The sequence below is a fragment of the Labrus bergylta genome, chromosome 10 (genome assembly GCF_963930695.1).
Source record: "Labrus bergylta chromosome 10, fLabBer1.1, whole genome shotgun sequence".
Classification (NCBI taxonomy): domain Eukaryota; kingdom Metazoa; phylum Chordata; class Actinopteri; order Labriformes; family Labridae; genus Labrus; species Labrus bergylta.
This window is the reverse complement of record NC_089204.1, coordinates 17,006,136-17,022,467: the sequence shown is the minus strand read 5'-3', so window position 1 is coordinate 17,022,467 and position 16,332 is coordinate 17,006,136. Positions and strand designations below refer to the sequence as shown.

Here is a 16,332-nt window from a genome sequence, read left to right as displayed (position 1 = left end):
ATCACACACAAATATCTGATAGCTAAGACTTTTCTAATAACATTAAGCTTCTTAAATCCTACATTCTGCGTTTAAACAAAATGTAATCTCAGTTTTAGCTTCAGTTATACACCGTGTAAAACACCACTAGGGGCAGTGTTATCTTATAACTGTGTGACCAAAATAAGTTTAAAATTCAATCATTTAAGCAGCGGGTAAAGTTAACATTTAGTGGCCATATCCTACCACATAGCAAATTTTAAATGCTATTAGAGCTGTCAGAGTAGGCCACAGTTGAGATTTTCAGTTACTATTATCTCTTACGATTAGCTAACTAGCATATGGCTGGAAGAAGTATTCAGTTACCGTCTGTCAATAGAAAATGTATCCGCAACCATATTGAACAGGCTACTGATAAATGATTTTTGATTTTTCAAAGCTAAAATTTACAAAGAGTGCACAAAAAACATTTTAATATCTTGGGATTTTGGACTGATAATAGAAGAAGAAATGTATGCCAGCAAGGGATCTGGGGAGTTATATTAGCCTCTCTTCTCATAAAAATCCACAGAATTGCATGTCCGGGGTAAGAGGTCTTGAAATCGGAGGATAAGTCAGTAGCCTACAGTAGCATTGGATCATGGGAGTTGTCTTCCTCTTTTAATGACCAACATTGCCAGTGGAAATCATTCTGAAATCACTCAGTGAGTCAGAAGTCACATTAACAAGGACATTTATGAAACAGCAATCTTGTTTCTTTTAGTGAGGTTAGGTGTTGTGATAAAATACAAGCTATTTAGCTAGCTAGCTTACATTTACTGTTTTGTCAACCTTTCTCCCTCTCTGCTATATCATTCAATGTATCTGTGAAGACAGTCAACTAAATGAAACACATTGTTACAGCTAATAAAATGACAGATTTAACTAGGAATGAACAGAATTTGAAACATATGTAGTACTTAAAGTGCAAAAATCAACAAATTATATAACACAGTTGTCATTTTTTAAACACATTTAAGGACCAACTGTTACATTCAAATGTTCAATTAACAATGAAAATAACAATAATAAAACCTTACTGGTATACCTTTTTAGTGTATACCTAGATAAAATGACACAACTGTCATAAGCGAAAAACGTTTGCTTTTAGTGACAATGCTAAAGTTCTAATTTGGTCGAGGCTTTGTTTGCGCAGCTATAAGCATATAGACTGAAAACTGGAAGCCAGCTTGAATAACCATTGCTGCTTTCACAATTCATTCAATAAAGGAATTCTTTCACCATGGATGGATCCATTTACTATGAAGTAGTGTCACTTTCGTGACAACCATGGTCACAGTAAAGAATATATTTTCTCAGGTGTGGTTGTGATATGCAGCCAGTGTGTTGAGAGTCAGTAAGCATGGAAATGAATTCAAAGCAGGAACTAGTTGATTACAGGTCTTCCTGTGTGCTCTGCCTTTGTATAGACAAATTATAGGAAATAAACAGAGAGAGATGTTGTCAGGGTGACACTAGCAGAGGAGAAGAGAGAGAAAGCTCTAAGGTTCATTTAAAGTTCAACTGAATCAGTTTAGTAAGATCTTTTTCAGTAAAGCTGAAGATGTACAGGAATTGTTAGGAGAGAGAGTAAGTAATGACTTGCACCAACAACTAGCGTCATGATCAGGAGTCAAACCAGGAACTAGTGTGACAAGGACTCTGTCCTCTGCACATGAGTGCTTCATGAAAGTTGCTTTAATTTGAGGTCAGTTGATGTGTTGAAACATTTGCTGCAGAACAAAGTGAAAGGATGTTGAAAGTGTTGCCAAAACAAACTTGCATCACCAAGTGAGACGTTTTTCTTGAGCTCAGAGAGGTCTTCAAACTTAAACTTAAATGTCTCAAAAACCATAGAATCCTTGACCCCCAGTCCACCCACATAATCCGTGCGCCGTCTGACAGAGAAAAACCGTCGCGCTGACGGACCGCGCACGCCCTGCACTGGATTCATTTCTGGAACATGAGCAAAGCGGAAAGCAACAATGATCAGCTGCACACACATCACGGGAGAACTACAAGATCACGCGGGAATAGAGAGAAAAACGTGCAGACATGTTGCTTTGTCTTTCTGAGGATGATTTGTAGTTTGTTTGGTGCCTTGACGCGTGCCTGCAGCGTACTTCGTTGAAAAATAGCCTTGCGGCGTATTTGAAATGGAGCAGAGCATAGTGGTGCTGGTGGCACGCTCAAGAGACAGCCCGCAGCGCTCGCTGGGGAAACACAATGATTTGCTGGAGTGGCAGCCAACTACGGCGTATTGCGTGGCGCTGACGGACCGTGGCGTCTGTAGAAATTGGGGGTAATTGTTTATCAGAAGTTCAAAAGGAGGCAAGAAGGTAGAAGAGAAAAGTGCAGGAATAAGAGACGACACAGTCGATATATAATACAAAAAAAAAAATCAAAATAACCAAACATACTTATTTGACCACTTTAGATTGGGCAGATACTGTTTGCACAGTAACATATACTCTTTTAAATTAGCTGATAATTGCTTTATTAGTTTAATATTTAAATAGACTTTCTTTTTAGCTTGATTTGGTCTCCACCAACTAAATGCTCAGCTTTGTTCACCAGGAGTTAACTGTCTGCCTGCTGTTTGGTGATAGGGAGGTAGCCTACAGCTCATTTATCTGAGATTTTTAGGACGAGGCGTCAACAGTAGCAGCATGAAGTTTTCAGGTCGTTCCATACTTCCTTCTGTACTTCCCTCAGGTTGAAATTTGATGGTCAAAGGTTGCATGATGATTTTTCCTTTTTTACAATAACAGTTGAACTTCACCTACACTGTGACATAAACATTTCCCAGGAACCACTTTATGGGCCATTATTTATTCCATCAAGAAAAATAAGAAGATATTCCTGCACAGTACCACAAAAACTTTATTCATTCATAATGCTTTGATTTTTTTTAGATTGTCACCTGAAGAAGACCATATGGTGTAAACGTGATTAAAGTTTTTTTTTTTGTATTGAGCAAGTGTGCGTGCATATCTTCTTTTTCTTGCTGCTTTTTTAAATCTGCGCTGCACCTATAATACGTGATGTGCATATAACCGACACTTCTTCCATTCTTCCATAACATAACGTCTTCCATTTATGGAATCGTTATTTAGGGCTTAGAATGATTTGTTTGGACAAAGACCAAAGTGAAGTGAGACTTCACATTTGGACCAAATATCTGAGCAACGTCTGGTTTCATTATTTTATTCTAACTGAGTTTTGTTTTATATTGAAGAGAATGAAGCAATTTACCACTGATCCTTTCAAAATGACTCCTTACTCTACTCCTTCTTGGTTTTGCTGTGATAAAAAGTTTCTACTGGCGATCACATGCCCTGCAGAGAAACACACAGAGAGTTATCATCTCTTCTACAAATGATTTTTGCACTTGGACTCTGGCAAATGTATCTTTATTTATGCTGTTGGTTTGTTTTTAGGGTAACGAATATATTACCACCCATTCAATTTCAGGAGGTTAAACTGCTGCTGCTCAGACTGTCCTTCATTAGTGGTGGTGCTGTACTTGCCTGAGCCCCAGCAGGTGTCTCTGGAGCCTACTTCTGCTTTTATTGCTGCTGCAAGCAATGCAAACCACAATGGCTCATTCAAATGAAAGTAAACCTTGTGCCTATTTGTGCACCGACAAAACCAAATAAGTAGGCAGCTTCTACACACCACACGTACTAAAAGTAGATCAACTCATCTCAACTCATGTGACGTTATTAACCTTTTTTTTTGCTACTTTTTCATCATAGACATATACATACGTTCATCATATCATTGTCACACATAGAAGTGATTCAGTTGGTTTTATTGTATTTATCCATTTCAAGTTGAACTTGGATTTCTGAGACCTTCACCTAAAATGTGTTCACTCAGCCCTGATAAAGCAAACTAGAGCGCAGCACCATTATCATACTTTCACTTCAGGTGAAGGAGTACCTTCTTCCTCTCTTCCACCTCATCCACCTCCTCTTTTTCCACCTTTAGTCTTATGAAACCTTTACCTAACCACGTTCGATAGTAAAACTCACTTACGCATTGTGGTTTTCTCTAACCCTTTCTGCACTGGGCAGCCACTGTGTTTCATTTCCAGCAGTAGATGTTTCAGTGCAAGTGTTTGACATTTATGGTACACAAGTAAATGTCAACCTTACCCCTCTCGTTCTAAACTAATCTAAATTAGCCACACAGTGTTTTGCCTTCGTTCAGATGTTGGTCATCCAGACACATCAATGTTGCAGCTTGGATTTATAGTCCCCCCCTTTGCTTGGGTTTTCAAACTAAACAAAGCGCCCAACAGAGTATGTGCTCCAATATCTTGCATGTAAGTGCACACATGCATCACTCACAGCACAGTGAGATAAGCACTTCCTCTTCTGTCATTTGTCAAGCCTTGAATTGCACATAAAAGCCACCAGTTAAAAAAAAAGAAAAAAACTTTTATCACCATCTCACCCTGAAAGAACCAACAGCCTTGTTTGTAGCTTCACAGGCCTTGTGGTGGATATTTAAAAAACCCAATCTGATTTAAAGGGGCTATATGTAACTTTTTACATGTATAAATCGTTTTTTATCGCCCATTAATAAGCGAACGGTTAACTGATGTGAAAAAGTAGATGTTCACTGTCTATCTGTGTTGCCCTGGGTCGTATCTTCCGTGAAAGCTCCAGGAAGTGACATTTTTTGCACGTTCTCAACGTCCTCCTCACTTCACTCCGCTTACAGAGATCAACAGTACAAACTCATCACACACTCTCGTTATAGCCAGAGGCCGTCTTCCACACACTTCTATCCGCCCTAGGAGCTCTCAAAGGCGGACAAACTCATCACACACTCCCGCTCTCAGCCAGTGCCTGCCGAGACTGTCGTTTGTAGGATGGAGAATGAATACAGACACACAGACTCCTTCACAGACTTTCACGTGTATGACCACTTGCCTCCCCTGTAAACATTATGCCGATAAATATCCAGTGTTTCGAGGCTGATGATGATGCTCGTTTGTGTACATACGAGCACGTATGACGAGCACGTATGACGAGCACGCAAGGGAGAGCGAGCAACAGGTTACTGGTGCAGTTCACCTAACGGCCATGCGGTATCGCTACATACGCAGTACTTTTGAAAGTTACGTATAGCCCCTTTAATGTTTTCTCAAGGCCCGGGTTTTGATGAGTAAGATCCTTATACCCATACAGGTTAAAATATGTAAACCACAACATTTGTTTAATGCAAAAGACTCTCAGAACCAGAGCTCTTTTCATGTGAAAATGTGTCAATGAGTGCAGATGGTAGTGTATCTGTATTTGCTGTCTTGAGTAAGTGAGAGTTAAGACTTGTATGTGAGTGGGTGCTTGAGAGCATACCTGCTGCTGCAGCCGGCTGGAACCACTTATCCTTTTATTTGGAGGGTAAAGTGAAAGTACACACGTTTAGACCTGTCAGCAGAAATCAAATCTGATCAGTAGTTTTACAATCTTATCTTCTGATAACTGACACATCATATAGTGTACTTGGGGGGCTGCTGTATCACTTTTGTATTCTGCCTCCATCAAGTTGTGAAGTCATGTTATCATTCCTGTCTGCTTCTTCTGAAAATTGACTGTTTTTTTATTTTTTTATTTGATTGCACAATCAAAACATCTGCTTGAGATGTCCAGAATCTTCTGGCAGAAAAGTGTGTTTTTATCAAGAGCAAAGAAGATGTTTTCTTGAGTGTGTGTGTTGTCAAAGCTGGTTGTTACTCTGTGTTAACATCACAGCTGTTCAGGTTAAATAGTGCCATTAAAATGTGAACTTTTTTATGAATTATGCATTATGCAGGACAATAACTTTAGGATACAAACATTCAACCTGTTTTAAATAAGGCAGGGATTAGCAGGCAGCATACAGTGCATGCATGCATCATTTATATTTTAATATTTCCATTTGGATTTTCTTATTTTAAACTATTCACATGTAACATTTTTCAATGGATTACCTTTTTGGCTTTGCCTGACTCTGCCTCTAGTTTGACTAGCAACTGCAGTTTTGTAACATCAGGCCCATGTTTCTGTGTATTTTGGGGTTTGTTCTCGAAAGCGAGTCCTTTAGGAACTGATCTCTTTACATTTTCAGTTATCTAAAAGAAACTGTAGTGACTTCTGCAGCGTTCATTTTCATACCTAAATAGGCAACAACTCTTGTGTCTGTGATCAGAGCATGAACTTTGAAACAAATCCTTCTTCCTGAATGGAGGTTGTAAATTCACTCACAGTCATATAACAAAAATGTTTCGGTAGACAACCATGATGGTTTACAGTTAAAGCTACTGGTTTCCAATCAGATGCTGCCTCTGGGTGCAACTGGGTGTTGACAGTTCTTGCGCAGAGACCACTAACAGGGTTAACTGTCTCACACTGTGCAGATTACCTATTCCTAACGGCTGCCACAAACGCACCCTACAGTCCTGCCGTGGGGTTTTTAGTCAGAGCTACTGGTTTCCAGTAAAGACCTGCACCCAGTGGCTTCAGTGCAGAGGAAGTGGTGGTGGAGCCTGAAACTCTTTACTGAAGAAGAAAAGAAAGGTTTTCAAGCATCAGGGGTTTCTCTTTTTCAAAATGTAATCTGACAGATGGGCATTTAAATGTCTGCTTTTTGGATCATTTAGCTGATGAGACAACAACTTCCTGTGAGCAGGAAGACAATATGTCAAAGCCACACCTCTCTGCAATAAATATGGCAGTATGGCACCTTTAGCTGTTGCACCACTTGATTCTGCACTTCTGATTATTCATTCTTAAGTACAGTGCTGACATAAAACCTCATGAGACAGAAGTGACCAACAAAGAATCTGCACTTCATGGTCACAGCTTCTGACAGAAAATATGTCATGTTAGAGGTTTTAAACTGGCTTAAAGTACAAAAAAAGATCTTAACATGATTTCCTTTATGTATCTTTAGTTCATCACATTTACAATGTGACCTGACATGGAGCCAATATTGTCACCCTATGCTGCACACAGACTTATAGCGCCACATAGTGGAAAAGCAAATACATTACATTTAGAGTATGCATCCAAATCTGCATACTGTGATTCAGAACCAAAGTAATCCCATTTGTCATATGACGAAAAACACGGCAACTTGTGATGATAATAAACTACGTGTTTGTATGAACACATTGCTGTTTTAAGGCTAAAGATAGATGAAATGTTAATTAGTGCAAGTAAATAATTTACACTGAAAAAACACCAGCTTTGACAGTAACACAAGACATCTTGTACAGTTAATTATTCATCAATCAATTAATCAACTACCTGAAAAAGTGATGACAACAATAGTTAGTACTAGTCATACATAACTGTCCACATATCTTGAGCCAGTTTAGTTAAACAGTTTTTAGCCAAATACTAACAGGAGCTCTCTAACCCCACCTGCTGTGAGAGTTTGAAACTGCTGGATTTGAAACAATCTTTCAACCATTTAATAGAGCTTAAAAACCATTTAAAAACAACAACAACAACAACAACAACAACAAAACAATAATATTGGGTTGACAAGTTTAATTTCTTCACAATATTTTCACCTCTTTTAGTTTCACAATTTTCTTCTTGTCAGGCTGACTTATTTTTTAATCTTTGTAAGACATGTTCAGGTCAGGAGTTGATTTACTTTAAGGGCCTTTTGACCCCAAGCTTTTTTTTATTTTTCATTTAATTGGTTTATTTAACAGGGACACATACCATGAACATTGGTTAATATGTAAATTACAAGGTAGATGCCATGCATACAGGTTTCTAGCTGTGGATAATTTGCACATTGACACATGAAATTCATGTCAATTTCTGTATTATTATAACAACAGGGATGGATAATGTTCTTGCGTACAGCCGCCAGTTCGCCTCCTCTTTCCTCACTGTCTGTCCCTCTTCTCCCTGCTCCGCCCCTCTCCCTGTCTGAGCAAAACTCAAAATCTACATGCAAAACAAAATACACAACAGCTGTATTTATTTTAAATTCAAATATAAGGAGTATTATATTATTATTATCTTTGTTTATTTTACAAACAACATTATTTTCCATGTGGATGTTGACATTGTGCAGCTGGATTGTTAATAAAAGTTCTGACATTTGGTATGTGGCCCATTAGGCTTTGACTTAAAACTGACTGTTTTTGTTTGTTCTTGACTGAAAAAAAATATGTCAAAAAAATGATAATATTTGTGGTCCATATTGCCCCTAACCTCTATCTAGACATATATTCCACTGAAATGGTAAATAATATCATTTTGAATAGAAAATCTAAAAGTAATAGAGAATAAAATCAAATCTTCACTTTGTATTGATTCATACTTGTCTATCCAAACAGCATGAGTTATTGTGTATATGGTATCTTTGACCACATCAATCATGTTATATGACGGTCCCTAACTCTACTGGAGCTGCTTTTAAGGCAGTTGAATTATACTGTACTAAAGTAAAAAAAGAAAAATGCTAATTACGTCTTTTTATCCACAGAAAGTTAGCTCTGCATTGTCTTTTATAGGCTCTACTTTATTCTGAAAGTCTTGACTAGAAGTATACAGTAGATGAACTATTCACCAGAGTGTTGTCCTTATTGTAGGCCCCTGCTGTTGCAAGAAGAGGGCGCTGTTTCCCACATCACCCTATACATGTCTGTGTGCTGGAATTGCAGCTCAGTGTGTTGTTTCCTCCAACACTACATCATTGGATCCTTTCAACCTCTGTAATTTCCAGATTGAATGTTTGAAACCCTGCCCCTCAGGGGTAATGGGTGGTATTGATTGGTTGGCTGGTATCAGCTGGCCGTATTGATTGGCAGAGTTACAGACAACAATGAAGGAGAGCAGTGAGAAGCAGTCAGGTTTAGTTTCACACAGAAGATCAGCTCAGTGAGAAGAGACAGCTGTGGCAATGCATTAGGCTTATTGTGTGTGTGTGTGTGTGTGTGTGTGTGTGTGTGTGTGTGTGTGTGTGTGTGTGTGTGTGTGTGTGTGTGTGTGTGTGTGTGTGTTAGCCTACATTCAATATTGATTGAGCTGCATTAAAATGTTCCAGTGTGGTTGGACAGAGGAGCAGCTGTTCAGGGTCCTATGCTCTTCATGATAATATACTTAAAGGACTTTTCTGTTAAATATATTTACTCACCTCGTTTGTAATTTCCTCTCAGTTCCTGTTGTCAATTTCTGTTCATTTAACGAGGAATAGATTACCACAACGATCCAATTTTCATCGATTAAACAAATAACACATTAACACCTCTGTCCATTGAAGTGAATACTAATTTCCACTTAGAAATATAATCATTATACAGTTAATGATGATTAAATTCATTTTCCTTTGGTTTTAACAAGGCAGAAAGAAAAGTCTGTGTAGGGGTTGTGTTTTGGTTTGTTTTGACTGACCTGACTATGTTTGACAGGTACTGAGTTCTGTTTTGTGGGGGAAAATGTGTCAGAGTGAGCTGGAAACTTTGAAAATGATGTTCACAAAGGAAATAAATGACATCAAACATTCTCAGGCCGGTCTGCAGGCTTGTTTCCTAGTAATCATTAATATCAATAAAAACTTAACTGGTGAATACTACCACCATTGAGATGTAATAAAACTTTTCAAAATGCAATGAGGATCTGAAATAATTCAAAGAGCAACAATTGACTAATCCAAGCCAAAGTTTTTTAATTAATTAAGATAATTATTTGATCACAAAATAAGTCTTGAGATGATTCATGAGTTACAAACCGATTAGATCAGGTCTCTCCAATTATCACCTCAATATCTCAACAACTCATCAGGTTAGCAGTGAAAAAAACAGCCCAATCTGAAGCCATCTCATTTGAAAGAGAGACATAAACAAGATAGCACAAAGACAAGTTACGTTAAAATAAAGATTAAAAACACCACAGAGAGTAAAACACAGACATCGAACAAGCACAAAAGCAGAAGACGAAGTCAGCTCAAATCAGGCAACAGCATTTCTCAGAACATCGACTTTGAAAAGTTTGCCAAGGGGAAAAAAAGTGTTAACTGATCCCACAAAAAAATCACAAAATCATAGACTTTTTATTAACTGTATTGTAAGATAAGTTATTAACAAATTTCAATGCTGCCATTGAACATTATTTTTTGCTCAAACAATAAAAGTTCATCACTATCTTAAAATCTGCGAATCAACGTCACAAAGAACTTGCAACAATAAAGTAATGACACTTTAGGAAAGGACTATTAACTGGGTGTCGGTGAATTTTGAAATATTGGTGTGCATGTTATAAATCCAGCATATCAGATTAAAGCTTTTCTTAAAATATAGTATTCAATGAGTCAGTAGTGGGCCTTCAGTGGAGACAAAGACAATCATGGTGGTCTCACTCAGGCATTAATCATAGTTCACGCACACGCACACATGCACACACACACACATTCTATCTTTTCGTCACACACTCTGCCCACAGGACCACACACAAATATCTTGGAAAACACACAGAAACTCCAACACAAAGTAATTTTATGTAGACATTAGCAAACCCACAGAGGCTCCCAAACCAACTTCTTCAGTGGGAAAAGGAACCTCACACATCTCCTTCCCCCCCCGTCTGTCCAATTTGTCTTGGTGGGCTAATCAGAAACACAATAGAGCCTCAGTGTCCAACCTGGAGACTCAGAATGTTTAGATTCAGAAGGGAGGTGAGTCAGATCCTCTGCAGCCCTCTGACACATCTCCGACTCTCCCGGTCTGGATGGAGAAGAAAGTGAAAGAAATGATTGGAGGGGAGACAGCGGGGAATGTGAATGGGATCGGGGGACATGACGACAAAACAGTAAATTCTAGAATGTACTTTGCACCTGAGCAAAGAATAAATGTTTGTTGAGACCGTCTTGATGGTCATTTTTAATGTTGTAGCTGTTTGGTTTCGTTTATGTCGTTATCAATATTTGGTGCTACCATTACGATAGAATTTTCAACTTTTAATGTTGTCTTTTTCGGAGAGTTTCCACCAATAGTTCAAAAATCAACTGATCAACTGCTCAGCTTTTCCATTTCCTCTTTTTGGCTCATTTTGCTGAACTCCCTTATCTCTTTAGATTTCTACTTAAGCTACATCCTGCCCATTACACTTCATATGACACGCTTTTGTCGCAGTAGCTGCTGCATGAGCTGTGGGTATACCAAAAACAATGTTTGCAATTTATATGATGACACAGCCTAGTGTCTTCACAACTATGACCACATTCCCACATGCCACACTGACATCCAGTGGCAACTTGTGCCAGTACAGGAAGTAAGTTCCCATTTTTCATGCAATTAAGTTAGTAAATTGTTAGTATGCTTCATCTGAGACATGTAAGACTCTGAACGCTCCCAAACACCATGCCCAACATTTTTAGACTTAGAGGGCTACATCCAACCCTTATTGTTGCTTTCCAAAACTGACAGTCCAACAATTTTACCAACTAAAAGAGCCCATATTATGTCCTTTTTGGGGTTTGTATCTTTAATCTATGTCCCTACTTTTGTATGTTCACAATAGCTAAAGTCCGAAAAAAGTGTCTGTTTTCATGTACTGCTCCTCCTTGCTCCCTCTGCGCTCTGAGTCCGTCAGCTACACTCTGTTGAGCCCACACTGTTAGACCCCACGTGGACCAAGTCTGCTCTGATTGGTCTGCCGATCCGCTCTGTCGTTATTGGTCAGTTGCTCAGCACGCTTCTCGGAAATTTCAACATGAGCTGCAGGGCTTGCCACAATGAGCCAATGGGCTTAGATCAGTGATCTCACACTGACAATGGCGCCGCACTGACAATTTTTTTTCGAGGGGGGCTAGAACCGAGTGTTACATGCGGCTAATGCTACAGCTAACAGGAGGACGTAGGAGAAGCTGCGTTTCCGCAGACTTTGAATTTGTGCACATAGATGTGCCTAAACATGCACAGGACACTTGGAAAACACACTAAAGGGCATATAAAAGCATAATGTGGGACCTTTGAAATAACAACTCAATTTATCAATTCTTATTAGTCAAGCTCCAAACTTGGCCATACGTAATTTCATGACACCTCAATATAAAGCAGGTTTAGACTGTATTTTTTGTTTGATTATTTAGAAAGACTCGATAATAAACCACCATGAGTAAGATCATGGCAACAGTGTTTAGCAAAAATGTCCTTTTAACAGACAGAGGCCTTAAGTAGAACCAGAGTCATTGGTGAGCAGCCATCCATAGCAAACAGGTGGGACATGGAAGGGAGAGAAAGAGAAACATAAAGAGAGTGAGGAATAAAGAAGGATATACTGACAGACAATGAGAACATGAAGGGAGACAGAAAAGACAGACAACAACCAGTAATAAATCGGTGAAGGAATCAACCTTTTCTGTCACTTTTCGTATATTCCATAAGTAGAAAATCGTGCATTAAAGACAGATTTCCCCCAGGTATTTCTACCCTGCCTAGAAACACCTTTCTCTACAAACTTGGTTTGACAACCTGAAATGTAAACTAACTTATTAAGAGTATGTCCTGGTCTTAACAGTGTGGTGATCAGTGAGGAGGAAGGTCGAGTCTAACTTGAGTTTGTGTTGGAAAATAACAGTTTTTACCCTCACCATAGCTTTTCCAGATTAATCTGCAGGATTACTACTCTGTGAGGATGGATGTTTCAGTTGTGTCCTCCATTGTTCACCCCCCCTCATGTGCATGATTAATAAATATACTGTCACACAAACAGAAAGAGGGACTCACTAAATGGTTATTTGTGGGGGCTGGTTCTTTAATTGTGAAATATCCAAATCCTCCTGCCAACAGAGTTTCCATGGTATAAAACACCAATTTGTTCCACGTTGTCACACAGCAGCCGCTCACAGCCAGTAAACTTAAAAGTTCAGAGGACAGAGGAGGTAGTGTGGCTTTGAGGCAATGGAAAAGACTCAAGAAGACTGGGAGTTAGGCTTAGTTGAAATAAAATGTTTTTTTGATTACCATATTGTAGTTAAATAAAGGAATATAATAACAATAGGGGTCTGGCTGTTCAAGATGTGCAGGGTGCTAATCTAATACTTTTCATTACCTTTAGATTTTGAGCAGGATAAGTTACCAGGTTTTCCACTTGTATTTTATTAATCATCAGTTTTGTAAGTGTAACAGACCAACTGTTTTATTTTCCAATGGCAAACAGCCTGAACGGAGGTCAGTGTCTGGGCCCCATCACCTGCTGAGTCAGTGGGACCCCCTACAAAGTGATGAGACATGTCTGGTGACTCAACACATCCATGGTGATGCCCAGGCAACGTTAGACCCTTTTTTTTAAATCATAATATCTATGATTAGCTATAGGCCTATTTCTCTTTTCATATAACCAAGGAAGCTGTTCCTCTGTGCTTAATAAAGGCTTGACATAGAACTAAGTCTGCAAGATCAGCACATACAGGAACTATTGAAGTTTGATGTTACTCTGGCTAATATGAACAATAATATAATGAGTTTTGAGGCTATTGCTACAAAATATTAGCAAAAGACATCAAAATATTGAAAATAATCAATGTACCAAATTCACACTTTGAATTAAGATGGAACTTTGAAAACTTTATTTTATATGTAATTAAGTGACATAGATGATCAAATAACAAACTGTTTGAACTCACTTTGTGCTGACATTCCCTCTAATAAACATCTACCCTCTGAAGCTTTCACCTCTTGTGGACTTACAAACTACACAAGCCAACTATATTAGCCACCTGCTAAAACATATAAAGTAAAACAATATACCAAAGTATTTGTTTTTTTGTTGTTTGTGACTGAAATACAACCAAACAATTGAAAGTTGCTGTTTCAAAGGAACATATTCACATTGCGAGGCACTGGTTTTAAACTTACCTAACCACACTGTCCTTTGTCAGATCAAATGTTGTGTACATCCAGAAATAAAATAACACTGTGATAGGCTGTCTCTGAAGACACAGAAGCCGACAGACTTTTCTCCAGCCATGTAGGAAAAGTAATTATATGGTATATGAGGAGGAACATTCCTCTCAGAGCTTTGAAAGGCTCTAGCTTCCTATTTAAAGAAAAGTTATATTTTGTCTGTTTTAAATACCATCGCAGGAATATGTTGATGTAAGACAGATATGTCTTGTTTCTTATTTGGTTTGGCAGTTGTTTTAACTTTAAGGGCGATCTAATTTTAAGTGAGTACAAGCAGTAGGCCCATATCTCAAAAGCACTATGATTCAATAATAAGATAAAGGCATATAACACAAACTGAACGTTTCTAAGGTTGGATTTCCAGACACACAGATGCAGCAGAGTGCAATTCATTTGAAGAAAATGTGTTACGTATACTCCATTTGACTCATGTTTTGACTCAATCTCCCCCAATCCTCCCACAAAGACCTCTTTGCTGAGCCAGCACTTCTTTTACTTTCTCATTGTCTTTGTACTTACAGATTGTCTGATTTATAAAGCCAACTAGCAAATGTCAGCATGCTATCATACCATATAAAGTCAGTATCAGTCGTAAACATTATACTTGCATCATATTAGCATTGTCATTATGACCATTAGCATACTGAGATTAGCAGTTAGCTTAGCACTGTGCAGATGCCTAAAGTCCCCATGTAATTAAATATAGGCTACTGTACATTTTCCCAGTTCTAATCCAGCATTTACATGTTAAATGTTAATTTTACCGTCATTATCTGCCAAATATATTTAAATAAAGAAACATCTGAGGAGGGTATATTTTACACCAAAATAACCATGTTTTCTCTTCCTGTAAAACTTTTCCAATCAAATTCATCCCAACGTTAGATTTTCTATTTTGTGATTGGTTCTATCCTGATGGAAATTCATCATGACACAGCAATTAGATACTCTCAAAGGTCCGTTTCATGGGGACTTGAAAGAGTAACTTGTGCTTGTTTACTCGATAGCTGTTTTCAGTTTGTGTCATCTGATTAGAGCGAGTCATGTTCCTCCATTTTAAAGGACTTTACATTAGAATTTATTTATCAATTGTTTTGCCATTATTTACAGTTAAGTTACTTTTAAAAAATACTATAGCTTAAGGATGAAAGGACTCGTCATTGATATTGCAGAACTATTATATCCTGTTCATTGCCAATATGACTGACTACACTGAATATGAAAGATCACGTTTATGTGTGTGTGTGTGTGTGTGTGTGTGAGTTCTGGAAAGTGTGGGAACTGCAGAGGAGGATGTGTGTCTTTACCAAATTCCCATGACTTCCTCCGGAAGAGAGAAAGAGCTGGAGAGGCAGGAACTAATTTTTAGCACAATCACCCAAGGGACAGGATGATGTCTAACGTGACTATATATCACAGAGTAACAGTGAAATCTGTGGTTCCATTTTGTATGCTATGAGAGGTGATTTTAGGTGGACCAACACACAAACACAGCAAACTGTATCAAAGTGAGTTTCTTTAGGTTAACATCTGACTGTACAATAGGCATGAATATCATGTATGATTTTCAAGATGACACAATAGGTTCATTTTTAATGTGTCCCACTACAGCTGCTGTGTCATATGTATAACTTTATGCCAGATAATAGTAACTTAAATGTCACTGAAAGTGCAAGTTAGGTCAAGTGCGCTGATTTGCACAAAAAAAAAGGAAGCTAGACAAAGACATAGAATGAAACCATTGCCAGTCAAGGCCATGTGGATTCAAATAAACGACATTCCTTAAACTTAAAGGATTTGTGCACAACCTAAACAGGGTCACAAAGAAGTGAAATAAAATGGTGTTATTGACGCTTTCAAAAGTTACATAGGCTCACTTTAACATACATATGCACAACAATCTGTTAGTTTCAGTCTGAAAAAAAGAAAAGATGGTTCCAAAATGGTCAACTATTCTTTTAAGCAAGGCACTATACCTAGCAACTCCACTCACATGAAGTCTGGGTGTAGCAGAGTGATCAGTTACCCTTTTCTGGATAGGAAAAAAAAGAAGCAAAAACTGTGCTTCTGGGAAAATAGAAATGCAACTAAATTAGCAGGAGGCCGGGCTGTTTCTCATGACACACACAGTGAGGTCAGTTCATGGGTCAATTTCTCAGACTTTCTCTTAAACAAACACACCCATTAAAACACACAGGAATACAGAAATATTGCAAGCAGTTTAAAGCTGGAACGAAAATGGAAAAAAAAAGATTTCAGTTTAAGTATGAGATTCTTGTGATTTTTTTCTTTATGTGTAAATGTGTAGGTCTCTCTCTGCATGTGTTTGTGCATGCCTTCACAAAGTTGGCCACTCATTAGTCTCGAGCTTTTGGAGGAAGTGGTGGTTACCG

The 16,332-nt window shown here is 38.2% G+C and overlaps 1 long non-coding RNA gene across 1 annotated transcript in view; it reads left to right on the top strand.

Annotated features, from left to right (window-relative positions):
• The window catches only part of LOC109998324 (uncharacterized), a 61,180-nt gene that overhangs the window by 4,016 nt on the left and 40,832 nt on the right, over positions 1-16,332 (top strand). The window lies entirely within an intron of this gene.